This window comes from Triturus cristatus, chromosome 2_1 (genome assembly GCF_964204655.1).
Source record: "Triturus cristatus chromosome 2_1, aTriCri1.1, whole genome shotgun sequence".
Taxonomy (NCBI): Eukaryota; Metazoa; Chordata; class Amphibia; order Caudata; family Salamandridae; genus Triturus; species Triturus cristatus.
Window position 1 is genome coordinate 950,764,221 of NC_140581.1, and position 22,558 is coordinate 950,786,778.

The 22,558-nt window shown below is 43.5% G+C and overlaps 1 protein-coding gene across 1 annotated transcript in view; it reads right to left on the minus strand.

The window, feature by feature from the left end:
* The window catches only part of PTPRD (protein tyrosine phosphatase receptor type D), a 3,784,543-nt gene that overhangs the window by 2,455,398 nt on the left and 1,306,587 nt on the right, over positions 1-22,558 (minus strand). The window contains exon 5 of the mRNA XM_085633482.1: positions 2,740-2,850. The gene's annotated coding sequence lies outside the window, so the exon portion shown is untranslated. The remainder of the gene's footprint in view (positions 1-2,739; positions 2,851-22,558) is intronic.

The window sequence follows — 22,558 nt, forward strand, 5'->3', positions numbered from 1 at the left end:
ATCAAGGGAATCGCTAAAAAGCATAGCGATAAGAAAAGTAGCGCTAACCATGGTTATCCCTACTTTCCTTACGCCTGCTTTAGTTCTGACTTAGCCATGTAATCCAATGGGAGGTGGATTACATGGCTGAGACCATCCTGCCCTAGCAGCAAGGTATCGCCGCTCACAGTGCGATTATCGCTGGATTTCCAGCGATAATCACACTGTTTTCCAGCTAACGCTTGCATATCTATCGCTTTGGAGATAAGCGTTGCTGAAAGCACGCAATCTCCGCAATAGAAAGCAGCGCTAGCCGGCGATAATTATCCTAGCGCTAAGTGCGCTTAGCGATAATTATCCCCGGCCCTTGCTGACATGCCCCTATGTCTTTTAATCTTTATGAATAAGAGGCGGTGTAGAGCTTTGGCTCTGAAGAATGATGTCCTTAGAGTATCCCTAAACCCAATATCTCATTCAGATGGAGCACTCTATGCAAACCCTATGCTCAGTGAAAGAGCTGTAAGTGCTACTGTATAATACGCTCTTTCCTCTACCGGGAAGTGATGCAATCTCTCAAGAGGTGACAGCCTCACATCTTTGCTCTCAATACATATATTAAAATCTGCGGGAATGACAATGCGCGCAGGATGTAATGAACCGTATAATGTAAATGCCACTCATAACATTGTAAAGCAAGGCATGCCTGCTACAAAATATGTCTTCTGAGCAGACACGTATGCTGACATTCTGAGCTTTGGGTTAAGTTAAACTATAAACTAAAAGGGAGGCACACTTCAAATTTCATTAAACAGTAAATAATAAAATGGTGTTTTTTTTGGGGGGGTTAATATTTTTGAAGAGTTTCAATTTTTTGCTGTGGACGATCTACTTGGACATTTGATTTATTTTGATTATTTAATGCCGGCTCTTAGAACAGAGGGGCATATTTACTAGAAAATGTCAAAGCGAGGCGCTGCACCAAATTTGTCAATGCCACACACCGAAATTTTAAAAACACAGAGATTCACCCTATTTACTAGGATACGACACACACCTGCGTTTCCCTAGCGCTGACACTAAATTTAGCTACTAGCGCCAACATAGGCCCTCTTGCACCATAGTGCAGGGTATGATTATTTATGTGCAGGAAGGTTTCTCTTCCTGCACATAAACAATCCATAATACCTATTTGTTACTTCTATGTGTGCGGTATTCTGAAGCACACATGAAAGTTATGTGATTGTTTTTGTGTAGGAAAGGGCACCTTCCTGCACATAAACAATCATTAATGGCTTTTTGCTCCTTCAGTGTGCCAGCCGCGGCCCGTGGAGGGAGTTCCGTGGGGCGGTAAGGCGGGGCGGGGGAGGGGCAGGGGCAGGGTGGGGTTTCTAAAAACCGGAATATGGATAAATACAGGTAAATAAACAAATAAATAAATAAAACTAATTTCGTAGCGCGCGCTGCATCGCATTTTGCGATGCAGCGCGCGCTACGAAATTCGTTTTATTTATTTATTTGTTTACTTACCTCTAATTGTCCATATTCCGGTTTTTAGAACCCCCCACCCTGCCGCTCCCCCGCCCCCCTTACCGCCCCACGAAACTCCCTCCGCGGGCCGTGGCTGATGTGTGCTGCAGAATACAGCACAGATAGAAGTAACAAAATACAGCACACATAGAAAATGCGAAAACGAGGAGAAATAAAAGCATTTCTCCTGGTGCGCCATTCTAACACCTGCTCTTGCATGGTAGCAATTTTTTGGCACTGCCACTGATTTACACCTGTTTCTAAATCTGGGGCAGTGTCAAAAAGCAATAGGTGTTGTGGGGGAACGCCCACAGCAACACCCATTGCACGCCCTTTTCACGCTAAATGATGCGTGTTAAGGGACTGTATTTACAAGGTGGTGTTAAGGCACCAAAAGTGGCTTAACGCCACTTTGTAAATATGGAGAAGAAGATAACGCCACCAGATAGTCGCTAAAAGTGACCTTCTGGTGGTGTTAACCCCTTGTACATATGCCCCAGTGTCTAACAGTAAAGTGCACCGGAATATGTCCATAATGTTATTGGAAGTCATAGCACACAATAAGAAAAGAGAAATTTACAAATCGAGGAATTTACTAAGGATGAGTGGGCGCTTGAGTAGCACTGCACAATTTTCTGCTGCATCTACATGTTTATATAATGGCTAGTAAACTGACGCAATGTATCAGCAAAAAACCTTAGTAAATCTCCTGAACTGACAGAAGTAAACCTCGGATTTTATTTTTCAATTAGATCACAACTTATCTTGTGAGGATTGGAAGAATTACTCATAGGCAACATCATAAGCCCCACGAAAAAAATTTCACTTTTCTAAAACCACAACTATCATGTTACTTGCAATGTAAGCGCAACTTTTCAAACACAATTCTTCTTTTTTTAGTTATCTTTGATTAAATGCTGCTGTCACAAATACCCAAAAAACGATATTTCTTCCCCACCTAAAAATAGCAATTTCTATCAATGCTGGACATACATGTTTTAAACACAATTTAACATTTTCTGGTGGACTGTGTGTTAAGGTTTACCTTCTTTTTCATTGAAACAAAAACATATGAATGGCTATTCTGAGGGAGATCTTTAAAAATCGATTTAATGTGCACAGTCTATTTTTGAACGGGTTTGTGTCGACATGCGGCACCCAGACGTGTATTTTCTATTGGAGAAACAGGCGATGGGTCGATCTCGCAGTACAGATGCTCAATGCTTCACTTACATGGAGCCGAGGCTGCTCAAAGCCTTGAAGGCAGGTGCCCACATTCTGTCAGTCACGCACTTCCAGGGAGCTTGTCAGGGGTCAGGAGAGCAGGAGCCTTTTATTCCCCAACTGCAAAAAGATATTATGTAAGTCACTTTGTGCCATGATCTTGCAAGCATAATATAGCATTCATTATGTTGTCGCTGCCTGTCACATTTCAAGATCACTAGACCCCTCATACCACAAAGGAATGAAGTGCGAACGAGGCATCCCTCTGGCTTTCATCCTGCATGATTAATGCTGCATCCTCATGAGCGAGTGGAAATTACAGATCATATTTTACGGGTCTTTTAAATGGCTCTTCCTGTTCGTCTGTTTGCTGTCTGTTTAATGAACAAATATGTTTATTTCTAATCACATGTGACCTCTTCCTTAAAGAATATCTATGGTCATCATGGGCTGGAAAGAATCAGACATTTATTATTTATTTACACAGTAAACAGGCGCTATATTTTCACATCTGGCAATTTCTATGATGGAATCAAACAATATAAAACGCAATAAAAATACATTCATTAGAAAATAAATAGTGTTTAAGGCAATAACGAGACAGATGCCCAACAGGTGGAGCAACCTAAAAAACATGATTCCTCCCTAATGTAAAGAAGTTCCAACACAATCCAGTAGCTAAATCCTAGAAAAGTAAATATTATGAACTTCAGTCTGTAAACTTTCACACAAAGCAACTACAAAAGTAAATCATAGACTTTTTATAATATTAAATACATGAAAAAGTAGGATTTCTAAAATATATTTAGGAAAAATGTACTTCTTGAAAGTTATTTTTACCTGCATGAACATCCTGTAGGATAATTTGCATTAACCTACTGACAGTTGGCTAGTGCTTGACTTTAATGCAGTGTGAACACTGCTCCCAGAAATCCATTTGACTGGGCATGGGAAGGTGTTTTTCTTCCCCATGCAGGAAGAACAGTTTGTTCAACCTATGAGCTTCATTAACCTGTAAGAGGTCTGCCCTTACACAAGTAAGTGTAAGGTGAGACCTGAGGAAAACAAACCTTTGTTACCCCAGCCAGGTTGGTTCCAAACTCAGTGGGAAGGAAGCTACCCACAGAATCAGTTTTGAATGATCACAAAGGAGGAGGCTACTGATTTCCCTGGGCACACCTCTAGGCAGACACACAGTCTCTGCCCAAAGGAGAAAGCGTACCCCCAGGTAGGAATTTTGGAGTAAGGTGCACTATAGAATTGTTTGAAGTAGAGTAAACTGGTACTTCTGAAAAAGTGGATAGGGTTGTACCTAGGATTTTACCCTATTGGTTAGATACAAGCCATGAGTACCCCATCCACTAGCTAGCGCCAACGATAAATGTGACACCACAAGGAATCATCCCCTGAACACTTTGCAGACCTGCAGAAGATCAGAAGAGAACTGAACCGTGTTTGCTGGAACCTAAGAGGTGCTCTGAAGGACAGGAACTGCTCCCTCCTATACTCAGAACACAGATGAGGAATTCAGGGATCAGCTAGCTGGCCTTCTATGTGGCTACAGGGATATAACAAGCTGAAGAACCATTTTGCCTGGATGACCAATTGCCCATTGGCTACTGGGCCTGTACTGGACACTGCATAAGGCCTTTGGTGAACCAAGCCCAAAGTTCTAAAAGCCACCTGAAGCCTGATAGTCTTAGGTAAGGAACTGAGGAAAAAGAGACTTGCCGCTTTTTGGTACTTTTGATTTCCAGCTGCTAGAGGGACGGGATCACCCGCTAGAGCCTATCCACCAAAGATGTGACTTTGCTGAGCCGGAGAAACAAGTTTGTCCAACGTGAAGCATCTTCATAACAAATATCTGTTTCAGCGGACCCCCAGGGAGAGGGAATCTTACCTCATGGAGCCATCTTCAGATACAGCAAGCCGTCAAGTCCTGCTCGAGAAATGTGAGCTCCAATTAAGGGACCATGTCACAAGGTAGTAATCTTGACGAGGCAAAAGCACTGAGTATCTGGCTGACGTGACACTGGCTATGGCAATAAAATTTGACTTTTTCAGCTTGGACAATTTTCTGCCAAAATCAGCATCTTCACCAGAACCTCAGTCAATCCCTAGACAATTTCAGTGAGACACTCCTGGACACAGGCTGCTGGCTTGCTCCACTGACAGACTCCGATTTTCATTTTGCAGACTAAGTCCAAAGGTTAAATCCTTGGCTGGGCTGCCCCTTTGGTATGTTTGACCCCTGGATTCATTCACTGAGATTCAAATTGTCCCTAGGTCGTGGTATATCGCGATCATTGGAGTATACAAAAAAGTGGTGGATAGAATGATTAAATATATCTCAGCTGCTTGTAATTACTTGGGCTGCGTCCCAATTCATTGTTATTTTGCACTCCAAACCACCTCTGTTTGGAACTACCTATATGAATATCAGTCTTTACTCTGCAACAATAGGAACAGTCCATCCTGAACTACCAATTATTATCCAGGACACCAGGCCTGTTCTTTGCACTAAAACAACGCCCATCAGTGACACTCACTCTGCTCCTCGGGGCCTCCTCCAGCACAAACTGGACACTTTGTGTTGGACTTGAGAAGGTAGCCTTTTCACCATGGCTCTCCTGGTCCCTGTTTCCAGCCCACGCTCCATCGTAGTTGACCTGAACTTGTGATTTCTCCCCAGCCCACTATCGCCAGATGACAGCGACTGGCGCTTTATGCTTTTAGGTGATATACTTACCTAAAACTTTGAAATTGGATATCTTCTGTTCTACTGATTGGATTTTTGTCATTCTGTCATTTAATAAAATCTATTTGTTATATTGGTGTAGGATTTTTCTTGTGTTGTCTTCTCACTTTATTACTGTTTGTGTACTGCATAAAGACTTTACGGATTGCAGCTAAGAGTAGCCTGATTGGTTTGGTGCCAAGCTACCAGAGGGTTACTACACACAGGTTAATTTAGTGATCTTTTGTGGTTCACCCTGACAGGGGTTATGGTTGTGGCATGAGAAGGATTGCTCGGACAAAAAAGTCATAACGGACTGCGATCTTGTTGGGTAGCCCAAGGCACTATCCTCATAGAGGTCGAAGGCTATCGCCTTCACCAGGTGTTAAGTTGCACAAGTGATGTGATTGAAGCATACTGTGTAGTGATCAGTAGTAGTAAACACCTCTTTGTTACCCTGTGTCATTGTAGTGAGGCTTACAGGCTCAGTCCCCTTTTAAATGTTTAGTTGCTGTGTGCTTAACAAACCCTTTGTCTACATCTGGTGGAAGTGTAGTGATGTGCAGCACAGGAGTAGTGACTCAGTACTGGATGTATCTGTGCCTGGGGAAGAGTACAGTACAGGTATAGAGCCAAACTGTATATGTGTGGTTAGTTCATACAATGAGTGTATGTATACCTGTTCTGAATACATTACCTGATAACTGCAGTACTCTGCAGTGCATGTGTAAGGACAGCATGTGTTGGGTGTATGTGTGCTTCTGTGAAGTAGAATACACAAATGTTAAAGTGTTGTGCACCGTGCATATGGTGAGTGTGGTTGCTGGCTGTGTGTATGTTTGCAATAGGAAAGCTTCAGTGTTGAGCAATGCACACAGACTTGATGTAGGTACTAAATGTATGTGTACTTGCAATGGTAAAAAGCTTAGAGATAACAGTGTTAAACAGTAAGTGTGCTGTGAATGTACACTGAGGAAGTGTGCCTGCACTAGTACATTATATGAAGGATCTTTGGTTACACTGTGGGAGACCCAGGCCTGCCTGGTGTAAGCATAAGGAGTAGAGGAATCCCCCCAGACACATTTGTGTATTGCTGTGAGCTGGTGGGACACACTGGAAGATAGGATCCTCCATTTACACTTCAAAAGGTTGCTCTGTTCTTCATTGATAGGAACAATGAAGGGTCCTGGACACATCTCAGGAAAGTAGATGGGGACTAAAAGGGAATCATAGAGTGTATGGCTCAGAGCCTGTGATTAATCTTTTGATGCACACATCACTGTGGCCGACATCCAGGTGTGAACTCTGGTCACTCCCATGAAGTGTGTTGTGGGTTAATCAGCTTCAGAGTCTTACCTGCTGTGACAGACATCCTTTCAAGAGGAAAGAAGAACAAGAGAAATGTACACTTCAAAAGGAGCAGAACCCCAACCTAAAACCTCAAAGACTCAGACCCTAAATCACTTTTGGTGCCTGGAAACAGACTATAAGAGGGAAAGGTTGGGATTATCAAGTAGCCAGACGGACTATGACCAGGATTGAGAGCAAAGACCTACTTGTTTCCTTTCTGGGTGAGGGGACATCACTCAAGAAACTGTGATCATCTACCCTTGAGCATGGAGCACCAGTGTCTGCCTGCTTGTTATGACCAGAGCGATGGAGGGAGCGAGATCCAATGGAAGCCCTGATGAGATAACTAACTAATCAAGGTGTGTGAGAAAATCTGTGCCCCGATCGGGTCTTTGCCCTTGCGCAGTATCGGCCTGGTGACCCCTGTATGTGAGGACTGACTGTGGGCTGAGTAATGAGTTAAGTGCTGTGCGGGACTGGGTGAACCCATACCACATGCTGCGGCAATGACCCTGTATGCCGTAAGGAGTCACAGGTAAAGTTGCTACTGTGATAAACGCTGAGGCTTGCAACAGTCTAAGCATGGGCACTTGTACCAGAGGGGCCTGCTCTCATACAATTCAGTACCATGACAAGCCCATATGCCAGCAGGGGCTGCTGGTACTGGCGTTGCTGAAGGATTCAGGTCACTGCCCCTGGCTGCCAAGGACATAATTGACCAGAACAAACCATCACTGGGCTCCAGTAGAGAGCTGGGTAAAGTCAAGTTACTGCATCTTAGAGATCTGAGAGTTGCTCCAACAACTAAGAGAACTCCAGCAGCTCCACTCAGAAGATGCTTGCACCATTTGGTTCTACCACATGGGCCTGACTTCTCAAAGCAGAGCAGGACTTACAAGTGCTTCTGCAGAGGGCACTCGCTGCACTGTTGAACTCTCCAATGCTGCAAGAGTGGGTAAGACATGAATTGGATCAGTTTGGCACCGCAGACTAGCTGCCAACAGTGCTGTAGCACCATAGATACTCTTAATTAGAACCTGAAGGGTCAAAGGGGAACTCTTGAGCATTCCCTGGATGCAGCCTCAGTGAATGGGGAATAACACCGGACATGTTACACAAAGGAGGGTGGGACTGGGATTTGCCTGACACCTACTAGAGACCTGACCTCAAGGTGATTGTGTGGTTGCTTTTGACTGTGGTATTTCTTTGCTTGAGTAGAGTCTGAAATAAAATACATTTTATTGTTATAAAAGCAAGTTTTTGGTATCAATTTGTTTTATTTGCACTCTTTGCACTTTGAGTTATGAGACATGTACGCTTACACCAGGGGGAGCCTTAACTGCTCTAATCCAATCAAACAAAATGTGGTACCTAACAAAAATGGAGAAAGAGATTTAATCAAAATATTTTGGCTCAATTCCGGTAACTATGGCACAAGCAGCAGTCAACCCCCGGAAAAGTGTATGCAAATTCGAGCAATACACCATTGTTAATATAAATAAAAGAACTCAATAACATTCCAAAACAATTTATAGAAACAATGTAATGAGGAAAAAAAAACAGATCATTAAAATAGGTTAAGGGGAACTTGAGATATGGATTTTTAAAGATGTAAGGCAAAAAGTGTCTAAAGAATTTAAGCTTTAACAAAAAAGAACAGTTTAGGGTGGACCGGCATCTGGGCACTATTTCACGCCAACTGCAATGGAATGGAGGTCAGAAACAAAAGTGGGTTGTTCCGGTCAAAGACATTACCCTCAGATGTAGTCTCCAACTGCTGGAAAAACTTTGTATGGTCCGTCCTGCAGCCCCCCAGTGACTCTGATCAAGCTTCTGGCCACCAGGACTCTCTCCAAACATGTATCTTCCAAAATCTACTCCTCTTTAGTCAGCTGGGCCCTCTATGAGTCAGGTGTACAGTGGCATTTTGTGCCCCTAAAGCAGGTAAACAGTAGGCCAACCACTTGACCCTTTAGAAAGCTACTCCTGTACCTGGGTGTCAGCAGAAATTAGAGGTCCTTGGGTCCATTTCCTCCAGCGTTAGCCAGAAATCAGAAGTCAGGATTCTTTGGCAACTGGGTCTACTTCTTTAGAGTGTTCCTGGGAGTTTTACCGGGCCCAGGAATTTGCTGCTGGGGTGATGGAGCTAGTGAAGGAGCAGTATTTATTCTCTGCGCAACCCAATTTTTTCCACAAATAAGGCCTATTGTTGGACCTGGTCCTCTCTTTGTGCTGAATTTATTTATGCTGGCCTTAGGACTCTGTGCACTTTACCACTGCTAACCAGTGCTAAAGTGCTTGTGCTCTCTCCAATAAACGTGTTAACAATTGGCTAAAACCCAATTGGCATATTTAATGGATTTGTAAGTCCCTAGTAAAGTGTTACTACCTCTGCCTAGGAAGTGTAAATGTAATCGTACTAGTGAATTTGCAGCACTGACCATGCCACCCACTTAAGTGGAACTTTAAACATGTCTCAGGCCTGCCACTGCAGCCTGTGTTTGCAGTTTTAAATTGTTTTTTTGAACTGTATTTTAAAAAGTAGCACAAGTACTTTCAAGTTTTGCATGTCCTGGTAGCAAAAAGCACCTACATTTGATCTTCACTATTGCAAGGCCGATTTCTCCCATACGATAACAATGGAGTTGCCTTATTCCATTTAATAAGCTGTAATTTGCAAATAGGAGCAAGTAGTGAGTTTATGTTTGGTGTCTGTAAAATTGTAGTGAAAAATCCTAACTTATGGCGAAGTCCGATTTTAAACGCCAATTTTGTAAATGTCACTTTTAGAAAGTTGGCATTTTCCTGCCTTAGCAATTTAGTGCCTGCTGCCTGTTTCTGGGTCACGTGGCTGGGTGTAGTTGGCAGGTGGGCTTTGTATATTCCTCCTAGATAGTCATACACAATAGAGAGCTTAGGTGTACGTGGATGGGCCATCACAGGCAGGATGGGAGAGAGAAGCTGGGCAGAGCCCCATTTAAACTTGAATATGCAGTGTGCTGTCTCCACAGAAAGGGCTGCATACTCCCTGTAGCTAGTATGGAGCCAGGACAGGGGAGGCAGAATGCCTGGGGACTTCAAAGGGAATTTCTAGATGCTTCTCCCGTCTTCCAGAGGAAAGGTACCAGCTCATAATTCACCAACTCTTCAGCACACTTCTGGACCTGTGGACGCTCTACCAGGAAGAAAGACTGTTGTGTTGATGAAAGGGCTGCCACTCTGCTGCCCTGCTGCTCTGAAGGGATGCTGCCCTGCTGTGCTGATTTGTTGCTTGCTGCCTTCTTGCCTGAGTGAGAAGGAATGGATTGACATCTGTTTGAACCCAGGATCACGGAGTGACTCCAAAGGGTAGGCTTCTTTCCTGACTTAGCTGGCCTCGTGACTGAGTCTCAGGGATAGAAGGATCTAACAACCATGACCACAGCACCTGGACTCTGCCAGTCATGAGTCTACCCTGTCAAGTGGTACTACCCAGTCCTAAACCCTTGGAAGTGGAATCTAAGGTAGCTCGGCCAGCCTCTGTGGATCCAGCGGAACCAAAGCTTCTCCTCTGCTGCATGGCACAACCCCAGCAGAAGTGACGCATTGCTGCTGCTGCTTAGGTCAGAACTGCCGTAAAGACCCATATCGCATCACAGCCCCTCGAACCCCTCCTGCATGATGCATCCCTGCCTCATGCGCTTGCATCTCTCATCAATGGCAGCTTCAACAGCAGTACTGGACTCTGCATCAAAACCTCACAGCTCTTCTGATCCACTGCATTTCCCGACCAAATTGCAATTACAAGGGGACATCCCTTTTACACTCCTTGCTAATAGTGATTTTGTATGGCCGCCAAGGGCATTTTCTGGTTTCAAAAGGATTTTTTGACTCGCAAGGTGGGTTTCAAACATACTCAAAACCCATTTTGCAGTCACAAATCTTTTGATTTATCTAATTGCATAGTTTATGATCCCAAAATAACTGTGTACATCTGGCTATGTGTCATTAAATGTTATCAACCACTAGCTATAGTAGTATTTGAAGTAATGACAGCTGTCAGTTTATGTATTCTTTTTGTATAACTATCTATTAATGTTAGACTCATAGGTCATTGATCAAATTAACACTTTTAAATATGTATGTAGCAAGGGTCAAGAGAATGGGGAAGATTAACAAAACATTTAACTGTAACTTGGCTCATCCATCTCCACAGGATGCTTAAACTATTTCTAAAAACTGGCCAGTATTTCCTGCTACGGCAAGGGATTATCTACTGCCACGGAGAGGCCAGCTAATAAAAGAGAAAACTAAAGACAACTTTTAGAGCACCAGAATGCTCTATGATATTGAGGGTAGCAACCCAGAGACCAAAGTCATATTGAGTATCCAGAGAGACCTGCAAATATTTTGTGGTAAAACTTTTGGAAATTCACAAGTTGTTGTAGATTTCCATAGTAAATAGTTATATTCAGCCAATCAACTTGCATATCTCCTGGCCCCATTGAACAATGCAAATTGCTTGCATTGAATGCAACTTGATTGGGCAGATAGGCACCTGGACACCTAAAAAAAATGAGCGGCAGGAGCAGGCGCCATGCACTGCTAATTACCTCCCATATTGCATCACACATGACATGTTCTGGGACAGGATGCATGTCGTTTTCACACATGTATTGACAATGCATTTCTTTACAACGCAGGCAATGCAATGAACGCGTTGTTACCACGCATTCCATTACAGTGCATGTTGTTACAACGACTTGCATTTAGGGAAGTGCTGGAGTTTGGAATAGTATTTTTTACTATTCCAACTCCGGTCTGTGCAATAGTAGAGAAGGTGGGATTTTAAATCCAACAATGAGTTCCATAAAGCAAGTTGTTGTAATGACTTGCGTTGTAATGCAACGTGTGGTAACGACAGGTTCGTTGTAGTGCCTGCGTTGTAGTGGCACTGCCTTGTACTGACAGCATTGTAAATGCCGTTTCCCTCTGGGACATTATTGAAAACATCACTGCAACATCTGAAATGATATAATTCATGACAATACTGTTCATGGTGAGGATGTGTGTTATATTTACTGTAGGGCACAAATTATAACCTGTTCTGATAAGTATAACTGGTGAATTTCAGTAGTTTTATTCATTTAAATAGTATGTTTTAACTGACATGTTCACCTAAGTATAAAGTCCCTTTAACCTTTGGTTTTTTTCAGCAAATATATATATATGTATACTAACCAAAGGTTAAAGTAACATTATAGTAAGGTAAACATGTCAGTGACAGCATTAATGTTTTGAACTAAAAAATTAAACACAGAAACTCACCAGTTATAGTTAGCAGAGCTTATGACCTCGCATATGACATCACTCATGTGAGGAAATATGAATTTTTATGGTCAATTGTGTCCCCTATCTTAGACCCCAACGGCTCCATGTACGTGCTACTAGTACATGTATGTTCCCTCCACTTCAAGCTATGAAGACGCAAATACATATGCGTCCAACGTTAACATGTCCTCTTTCAGATCTGCCATGAATGGGTCAGATATTCCGTTCCTAAGTATGCCTTGCCACCGTCTTTATATGGTATACTTTTCACGTTTTCCAGCTCTGGCAAGGTAGGCCCTGAATTCTGCCATCGAGCTTTTCCTGCCTTCTGCCTCTGAATGCTCCAGCCTGGACCTGCATCTGTATCCATGAACTTTGTCCTACTCCCTGCGCGGCTAACGGTGCCCGGCCCGGCCTGTTGCCTGCCAAAAACTGTATTCAGCCTTCAAGTTATCTGCTCCGCTCCTCGAGAAATGCATTCCTGTCTAGTAGCTTAGGTAAACATCCTTCCAGCTACAGCGCAAAGGGCCCGTCCTTACTGTCTCCGAGCAAGTAATTCATGACTTCTGTTGCCATGGTAGGCCCATTCCCCCTCGCATCTCATGTAGACACTTAGACGCTTGAACACACACTAGCAGTCAGTATAGAATAGCCTCTGCTTGAGAGACCTTCCCTTCCAGATAATATAGTTCCTTAAACACAAGATATTAGATACGATTTGGGATTAGGTTGTTCTGACATCCCAGACTTCTGTCTCCTCATGTAGGGCTAAATGTCAAGTTCCCTTCACCCTCTAGTTACACGTCAATCACACGTCATGCGGCTGCGCGCGCATCTCTGCCATATATTTCTGCTGACATTGCAGGATTCTCTTATGGATCCACCCACTTGTGTCATCATCATAATGACGTTTCTAGTACATGCCTTCATGCACGCCTATTGTAACGCATTTTTCATTACGTATGTGTATTCTTATCTCTCTTCTCAGCTGTAACGCCTTCTGCATATGTCTTTACTGTAATGCTTTTACTATAAATATGATAACCTGTCAATAATGTATTGCCTATCCCTTCCTGAACCTTCGTGGTGACGGAACCCGATTGCCTGGTTCGAACCATAATTCCTTTGTAAGGAATAAATTCCCTTTTATAACCTCAAATACCACGGATTCTGCCTCTTATTTTTACTGAGTTATTCTTATTGAATTTTACCGCATAAATTAAGTCTAGGTAATTTAAATTTACCACATAATTGGCGCCCGAATAGGGACACCTCTCACACCCCACGCGCCGGAGGTGCGTTGCAGACCCGGTCTCCTGCCACAGCCGGACGGACAATTACGCGTACCCGCAGGATTTCCTGTATCTCCCTCAGGCCAATGGGGGCGACTGAGGCTGCGATCAACACCCAGACGAGGCGGTGAGGAGTGCGGAGAATCCCGACCAGAGCCAAGCGGAGAGAGCAAGATCCGAGGTATACAGAGGCCCACCAGATTCCGAAGTTCCGAAGTATCTATGTCACGAGTCGAGCCGAGTCCAGTCCGCTCCAGTCCAGTCCAGTTTCCGAGGCCTTCCGTTCCGTGCTTCCCGGTGAGTACCGTTGCTGGGGACGCATTTAGACGTGCACATTGGTTTGTGCCGGTCAAGACGGGTTTGGGTACACAGATCCGGTCTGCACTGTTTCAGCAGTGTATCTGTACTGTTTAGCAGTACATCCAGTATATCTAGTATTATGCAGTTAACTAGTTTTATTCTAATTATTATTGTTCGTTCTAAAATGTTTTGATATGTTTTAAATGTCGTGGTATGAGTGATTGTTCGATCTTCATTATTGTGTTTATTGTATTAATTGTGTTCAAGTCCGAGTAAGAATCAAGGAGCAAGGTTCAAGATGCCGTTATTCTCGAAATTAAGACAGATAAAAACTAGAAAAGGGATACTCGAAGAAGCTGTTCCCATTCCACCTAGGGACACTCCAGGGTACTTTATGTACCATAAACATGGCCTAGATGCCGTATTATATCTTGATTTATGGGTGGACTATACCAAGGATTTAGCAGAGAGTCAGAGATGGCCCGCTGCTGGAACATGGGATGCAGATTGCATCATGAGAGTAGAAGTATTATGGAAAAAGAAAGCCAGACAGTCACAGAAAGATGCCATTGAATTATGGCGTAAAGAATCGCATAGACGCACAGAGAAAGCGCTCAGAAAAGAAGAGAAAAGTAGGGAAGATTCAGAAAGAGCCCGAGAAAACATATTAATTGACGAAGGTATCCGAGTAAAAACAGAACAAGTAGACAGACAAAGAAACACTCTTATGAATGGTATGTATCCTCTTCTGGCCGAGGGTTTGCCTAAGGCCACCCTGGAGGTACCAAAAGATCTGCCACCTCCATTACTCCCGATTAAAGTACATCCCAAGACCGCAAAGGACATTTTCCTTTCTTCCTATTTAGATGATGCCGCCCCCGAATATGCTAATGGTGTGCAGCCACGCGCACCACCTGTTGACGACGCTCAACCCCAAGATCATCTGCCCCCACCTCCGCAGCAACAAACTCCTCCTCACGTTCTAAACGTTCCACCTGTTTCTACAGTCCTTCCTGCATCTACACTCTCTACCCTACATCCAACAAATCCTTTTGGACTTGGCACCTCAGGAGGTGCAACAGGAGGTGCGACAGGAGGTTTGTCCACGCCACCGCCAGCACATAGGCTGACTTATAGGGATTTAGCACACCAACGTACACCCCAAAGAGCTAATGACAATATATTTAATGAGCCTCTTACAGATTGTAGATATGATCCAGTGCCAGGTAAACACGACAGAATGTTGCTATCATCAGTACGTTTAAGACGAGTTTCGACCTATTTAATGACATTACCAGGAATGATTGGTCATCTAGACAAAATATATCACTTTATTCAAACAGGGCAAGGTCCTGAAAGTATTGGCGAGGCCATGGAATATCAGAAAGTGGACATGCAAAAATTATTGTTACGCTTCTTCATAAACTGCTTGATCAGAAACAGAGATAGGCCTGAGGTAGATCCGGAGGAAATGCAAGTACTTACCAGATGGGGTCAGAATATAGCAGACGGAAAACATGATAAACAGAAGAGTATAGAAGTTATGCACCGAAAGATCAGAAAAGAAGTAGAACGAATACATGAAAGAAGATTAGAGGCAGATAAAACTGAATCAGAGGGAGAGGAGGAGGAACAGTCAGAAATGAACACAGGACAATTAGAATTACCAGCTAGAGAAACGATAGCTTATGTAGGAAAAGGAAGATCCTTTAATAATACAATACGTCCGATACGTCCAGAATGTAACAGAATTTTTCAAGCAGCTATCTCAAATCCAAGGACCCCTGAACACTTATTCCAGGCTACTGATAAATTACTTCGAGAACGAAGGGGGTACCATGTACTCGATTCTATGGATGAACAAGAATTAGCCAGGTCAGCAGTACAATGGGCTGACAGTTCTAAAAAATACAGTGATGATGCGCTAGCACACACGTTTCTGAATCTCACACCAGACGAAAAGCGTTTAGCTAGTATATACATGATACAACATCTCCTTATATTATATAAAGGCCAACACTCCGATCCTGGTCCCCTACCTGATATACTGATAGAATTACTCACGAATAAATGGAGAGGTATGGGTACCGATCTAATTAAAGAAATTCTAGAACATCGGCATCGATACAGTGCCTTCCTATGTCCAGAGCATGATTCAGCTCCCTCCATGGAAAGAAAAACGTATTACATAGACAGACAGAATCCCTTACGCGAAGTACACCCAGTTAGGAATGATGATAATACTTTTAGACACGTGTTCGTGTACACGCCTATAACTAAAATAGAACTATTGGAAATGAAAAAATTAGTGCCCAGCCATGACAAAGATCCAGCAGGTTTTCACCGTGAACTAAAGGACATGTTACTCATGGGTGATTATACCTATCCTGACATTATGAAAATATTGAAAGTATTATTGCCTGCCGGTATTTACGAGAAACTGAAAGAAAAAGAGTGGGAGGTGGGAGAACAAAAGATTGATTGGACAGCATTAGAAAACGAAGAAATGCCCGAACTGCAGGCGTAGGGCTTGGAGACAAAACTAAAGCATTACCAGGATTATTAGTACAAGTATTGCCACGTTTATTAACTACGAAAAAGGAAGACTGGGGAGCAATCTCAGCCTGTAAACAGAAACCCGATGAAGACACTAGTGATTTTTATTCCCGATTTGAAAAATGTTTTGGTATTAATAGCGGCCTGAAAGCAAGTAGCGAGTCATATCCACATCTCTTTGTAACAAAACTAGTCGAGAATTCCCTGCCCCAGGTTAAAAACAGAGTATTGAAAGTTGAGAGCACTTGGCAAGCTAACACTCCGTCACAAATGTTACAAATGTTACAGTATCACCAGAATAGAATTAGAGAAGAACAAGAACACGAACAAAGACGTGTGAAAGACACGAAAATGAAAATGCTCGTCGCCCAGTCAGTTCCAGCTGACGGTCATAAAAAGGGTGCGACACAGTCCAGTAATTCAGCGGTTCCCGTTAAAGGGACATGCAACTATTGTAAACAACCAGGTCATTATATAAACGATTGTGCAGTTCTGAAACATAATATCTCTACGGGTAAAACCAAGGAGAGACCACGTCCGCCTAGACAGGATCAGATCCAACAACAAGCACCTCAGAATGTACAGCCTATGCAAGCTGCACAACAGACCGTAGCGGTACCACAGTCACAGCCTATTGCCGCAACACAAAATACGACACAACAGATGTACCAGTATGCACAAACTGACTATCCAGATTATCAGCGATACACATGAAATAGCCTAGAGAGGGAAGTTGGCGTACCCCTTATTGAGGTTCCCGTAGATCAAGAGGGTCCTTATGTACAGAGTCAAGTATTAGGGAAAGACAGAAAGTTTTTACTTGATACGGGGGCAAGCAGAACAACTATAAGTCACGACGAGGTTCCAGGGGCACCCCTCTCAGGCTCACAAAATATTTCCCTTGGTTTTTCAGGAAAGCCTACTATTAACGAAGTATCGCAACCGCTTCCTCTTACAGTTGGTCCATTGACACGGACTACAGATTTATTGCTTACTAAATCATGTCCAGAAAACTTGTTAGGTATAAAAACATTGAAAGCTCTAGGAGCTATAATATGTTGTTCTCCGGACGGAGTACGACTATTTTTGCGTGACTTTAAAGGTCACTACGTGTCAAGAGACATGGATCACCGGTTACAGAATCTACCTGCACATTTATGGGCACAAGGCCCCACTGATGTAGGTTGTATGCACATTACACCATATCGAGTCACACTCAAAACAGGAGTGGTATTACCACGAATGCGACAATACAAGTTACCTCCAGATGCTGTAGTGGCTTTACTGCAAATCATTGACGAGCTCATTGCACAAGGAGTGGTCGTGGAAACCGACTCCAATGTATGTAATTCTCCTATCATTCCGATTCTTAAACGAACTGATCCAAAAGCACCCCCAGTATATCGATTAGTTATTGATCTGCGCGAATTGAATAAATGCATTGTACCACAATATCCCGTGGTCCCAGATATCTCTTCATTACTAACAGCTATTGATTCAGAAGCAACGTTCTTCACTGTAATTGACCTCAAGAACGCCTTCTTTAGCGTCCCAATCGATCCGGAAAGCCAATATTTGTTCGGATTTAGTTTAAATGGACGAAGCTTTAAATTTGCACGCGCACCTCAAGGATTTACAGAAAGTCCTAGCATCTACAGCCAAGCACTGAAAAGACAACTTGACAGTATCCACATGCCAGTTAATACTGCACTGCTTCAGTATGTCGATGATCTGCTGATCACCGCCCGAAGCGAACCCGAATGTGAAAAAGCGTCACTGACGGTTTTACATTTTCTGGCCGACAAGGGGCACAAGGTGTCCCCTTCGAAGCTGCAATTCTGTGTTCAGCAAGTTGTGTACCTTGGGCACTTGCTGTCCAAGGGGGGGAGTCAGCTCACACCTGATCGCATCCAGTTAATTGTAAACATGCCACCACCCAAGACACAAAAGGAGGTACGGGCCTTCATAGGCCTCACTTCGTACTGTAGGCAGTGGATCCCCCAATATGCATTTCTAGCAAAACCACTCATTCAGTTGACAACCCAGGAGGCAGCGACATCGACTGTCCTCCCTTGGACTCCAGAACATACACAAGCTTTTGAAGACTTAAAGAAAGCCTTATGTCAGGCACCTGTTTTAGCGACACCATGTTACAGTAAGCCTTTTACACTTTTTGTTACAGAACGTGAAGGTACTGCCTTGTCAGTACTCACTCAGGAACAAGCAGGATCACACAAGCCGTGTGCTTACTTTTCCAGCACATTAGATCCCGTAGCTCAGGCTCTTCCTGCGTGCCTGAAATCAGTCGCAGCGACAGCTTTAGCGATCAGACAAAGCGATTCCATAGTATTAGGACATCAATTGACAGTACAAGTACCACACGCAGTAGAGGTTCTCTTGAACCGGACACAAACACAACACTTGACTATAGCACGACTGACGGGTTATGAACTAACATTGTTTCAGCCACACATAGAAATCAGACGTTGTAGTACATTAAATCCTGCCACACTTTTGCCATTAAGTGGAACAGACCCACTGGCACATGATTGCATTGAAGTCATTACGATTACGACGAAACCCAGACAAGACTTGACAGACATTCCATTATCAGATCCAGACCTGACATTATATGTGGATGGTTCATGTATGAGAACAAGTACAGGAGAGTTAGTGGCCGCTTATGCAGTCACAACAGACACTGAAGTCATTGAAACGAATTGTATTAACACCTTGTCAGCTCAAGCAGCAGAGCTCATCGCTCTGACACAAGCCTGTATTCAAGCCAGAAATAAAAAAGTCAACATATACACAGATTCACGTTATGCATTCGGAGTTGTACACGACTTCGGAGTCCTTTGGCAAGAGAGAGGTTATTTGACTTCTCACGGTGCCAACATTCAACACGGTCCCCTCATTCAAGCTCTGTTAGATGCAATACATCTACCTACTTCGATATCTATCATGAAGTGCAAGGCCCATACAAAAGTCACCGATATTATTTCCCAGGGTAACAACCTAGCGGACCGAACAGCTAAGCAAACAGTACAGAATCGGACTCATGCAACTGACTTGACAAAGACAATAGTTCCGACACACTGCATGACAGTTAGGTATCCCGCCCTTGATGTAATTGACATACAGACACATGCTACACCAGAGGAAATAAAGAAATGGACTGAATTAGGAGGGATCCCAACAGATCAGGGATGGATGACGAAGGGAAAATCTATATGGTTTCTCCCCGACTCCATGGTTCAAGTTATCATTAACACAATACATAGTCCAGCACATCTAGGAGAAAAAGCTATGTTAGACAGTATTCAAAACATTTGGTTTAATAAACACTTACGAGCTGCAGCCAAACAGAAAGTCCGTACTTGTATGATTTGTTGTCAGTTCAATCCAGGTAAAGGCGTACCTGTAGAGCAGGGTGGATTTCAACCTCCCGATCACCCTTTTGAAGTCCTCCAGATGGATTATATCCAGATGGAACGTTGTCGAGGATTCAAATATGTCCTCGTAGTTGTATGTGCTCTTTCCCGTTGGACAGAGGCATATCCCGTCTCAGATTACACTGCCCCGACTACTGCCAAACAGTTAGTTCGTGAATTCTTCCCACGGTATGGTTTGCCCCGTATCGTGTACTCAGATAACGGCCAGCCGTTCTCATCCGAGCTAATGAAACACATTTCACTCTTGTTAGGCTATCAATGGAAATTCCACTGTGTCCGACATCCCGAGGCAGCAGGTCTCGTGGAACGTCATAATCAAACTCTGAAAATTCGACTTTCAAAAATCTGTAGAGAGAAAGGCGTCGACTGGATAGTAGCCTTACCAGTTGCACTATTTTACATGAGAATGGTAGCACATTCTCGCACACGGCTATCCCCGTACGAGGTGGTCTTCTGTAGGCCACCAAATATGTGGGGGACGCCTATACCTCGTAAAATCACTGATGTTGATTGTAATATGCTGACAGATTACCTTGCTTCCTTGATGTCTGCACTACAATCTTGCCGTTCACAGGTAGCTGCAGCCTTTCCCGACAACACCGAGGTGAAGCCCCATGAAGTGGTTCCTGGAGACTTTGTATTCATAAGAAATTTCGACAGGAGGAGCCCGTTGGAGCCTCGCTGGCAAACGCCAAGATTGGTACTTCTGACCACGAGGACAGCAGTGAAGGTCGAGGGTCGCAAGGGTTGGCTACACTCAAGCCATATCAAGAAATTTCATGGACTACCGTCTGATTTGAACTCTCAGCCCTGCCCCCTTCCACAGACTGATTTAAAACTCCCCCTGGTTGAGAAAACCGAATCACAAAAATACAAACTGAAACTAAGGTCTAACAAGTCAGACAATTCGATTGTTTAAGTCCTCTCCAAGGTGAATCGGTTGAATTAGTCTCTGACATGTATCCTCTAGACCGAAATCGAGAGAGAGATAGACAGAAACAGCTCAAGAAACGTGCATATTGTAAATCACTTCATAGTCACTGTATAGTGACATTGTTGATTATGTTTTTTCTAAATTTGTTGATTATTGCTGCAAGTATACTGTTGCACATGTACTATCCTATTTTCAAGCGTGCTCATTCTGCTTACAATGATACTGCCGAACATTCTTTTAGCGAATTACCTTCACATGAGTTGCCCTATAGACTTGCGCTGCGCAACAACACATTCATTAGTATGTTACATCACTCCCATCAGGCCAGCAATGCTACAAATTGTTGGATATGTGGCCGACACCCTCCCTATCAGAAATACAAAGGAGTTCTGCCTCTCTTTCCGTATCCATTCACACACAATGGCTCCTGTGGCGCATGGTTTAGTTTGATTAATTCTTTAGATTCAAACACTGTAGTTTACCAGAGCAACTGGGTATGTGGAAACCTGAACTTAGTTTTGCTTAAAGCCTGTTACCCTAACAAGGAGGGACTTCCCAAAAAGACAGGAACTGACCTAGAAAATGAAGTATATGGATTGGGTAATTTTACACTCAACCTCATGATTCTGAATGTTGAATCTGAAATTGCACTAGTCTTGCCTGCTATGTCCGTATTACCAGTCAAAGGTGAATTATGTGTAAGAAAGAATGGTTCAGTACACCTGGGTCATAGGAAATGTACTACTGTGATCGAATTCAGTGATAAAGGCAAGTCTACATTTAGAGCTTCCCGTCATTCCTACTTCATTTGTGGTCATACCGCATATATCCGTTTACCTCTAGATTGGGATGGTACCTGTTACATTGCATTCCTTCTGCCACCTGTTTTCCTAGCCCCTCCTGATTATCATAGAAATACCCATCTAGTACACAACAGACCCCAGAGAGATATCCCGATTGTTGACTACACTGAAACAGCATGGGAACAATATACAGACTTCAATAAAGGTCTCTTTCCTTACATAGGTGTTGTCTCAAATAGTAAACTGATACGTAGATTAACCAGAACCCTTGAAGCAGTAGTGAATGAAACTACTTCCGCCCTAGGCAACTTAACAGAGGAGCAGTCTGCGATGCGGATTGTTGTTCTTCAAATTCGTCTTGTCCTTGACGTCATCCTAGCCGATAGGGGCGGAGCCTGTAGGGTCATCGGATCGAGTTGCTGTGTTTTCATTCCAGAAAACGCGCCATCCGTATATAAAGCCATAACTCGTCTCCACAAGATTGCAAGCCAGATACATCAGAATCCAGGCACCTGGACATGGTCCGGTTGGTTCTGGAGCGTGTTGTCAGCCTGGGGATGGAAAGTCCTATCCTTCCTAGGTATTGGCCTTCTCATAGTATTCAGTTGTTGCCTGTGTCTACAATGTGGACCAGCGATTTGCGGCCTGTGTGCCACATCATGTATTCCACGTTCAAGTTCTCATTCAAAATCCCGGAAGAAGAAAGAAGAGCAAATGATGTTACATGAACAAATTGATGGATTCCTGAAGATCGATATCTCATGAAGGGTCCGTAGAGGACAAGGAGGGAATGAGGAAATATGAATTTTTATGGTCAATTGTGTCCCCTATCTTAGACCCCAACGGCTCCATGTACGTGCTACAAGTACATGTATGTTCCCTCCACTTCAAGCTATGAAGACGCAAATACATATGCGTCCAACGTTAACATGTCCTCTTTCAGATCTGCCATGAATGGGTCAGATATTCCGTTCCTAAGTATGCCTTGCCACCGTCTTTATATGGTATACTTTTCACGTTTTCCAGCTCTGGCAAGGTAGGCCCTGAATTCTGCCATCGAGCTTTTCCTGCCTTCTGCCTCTGAATGCTCC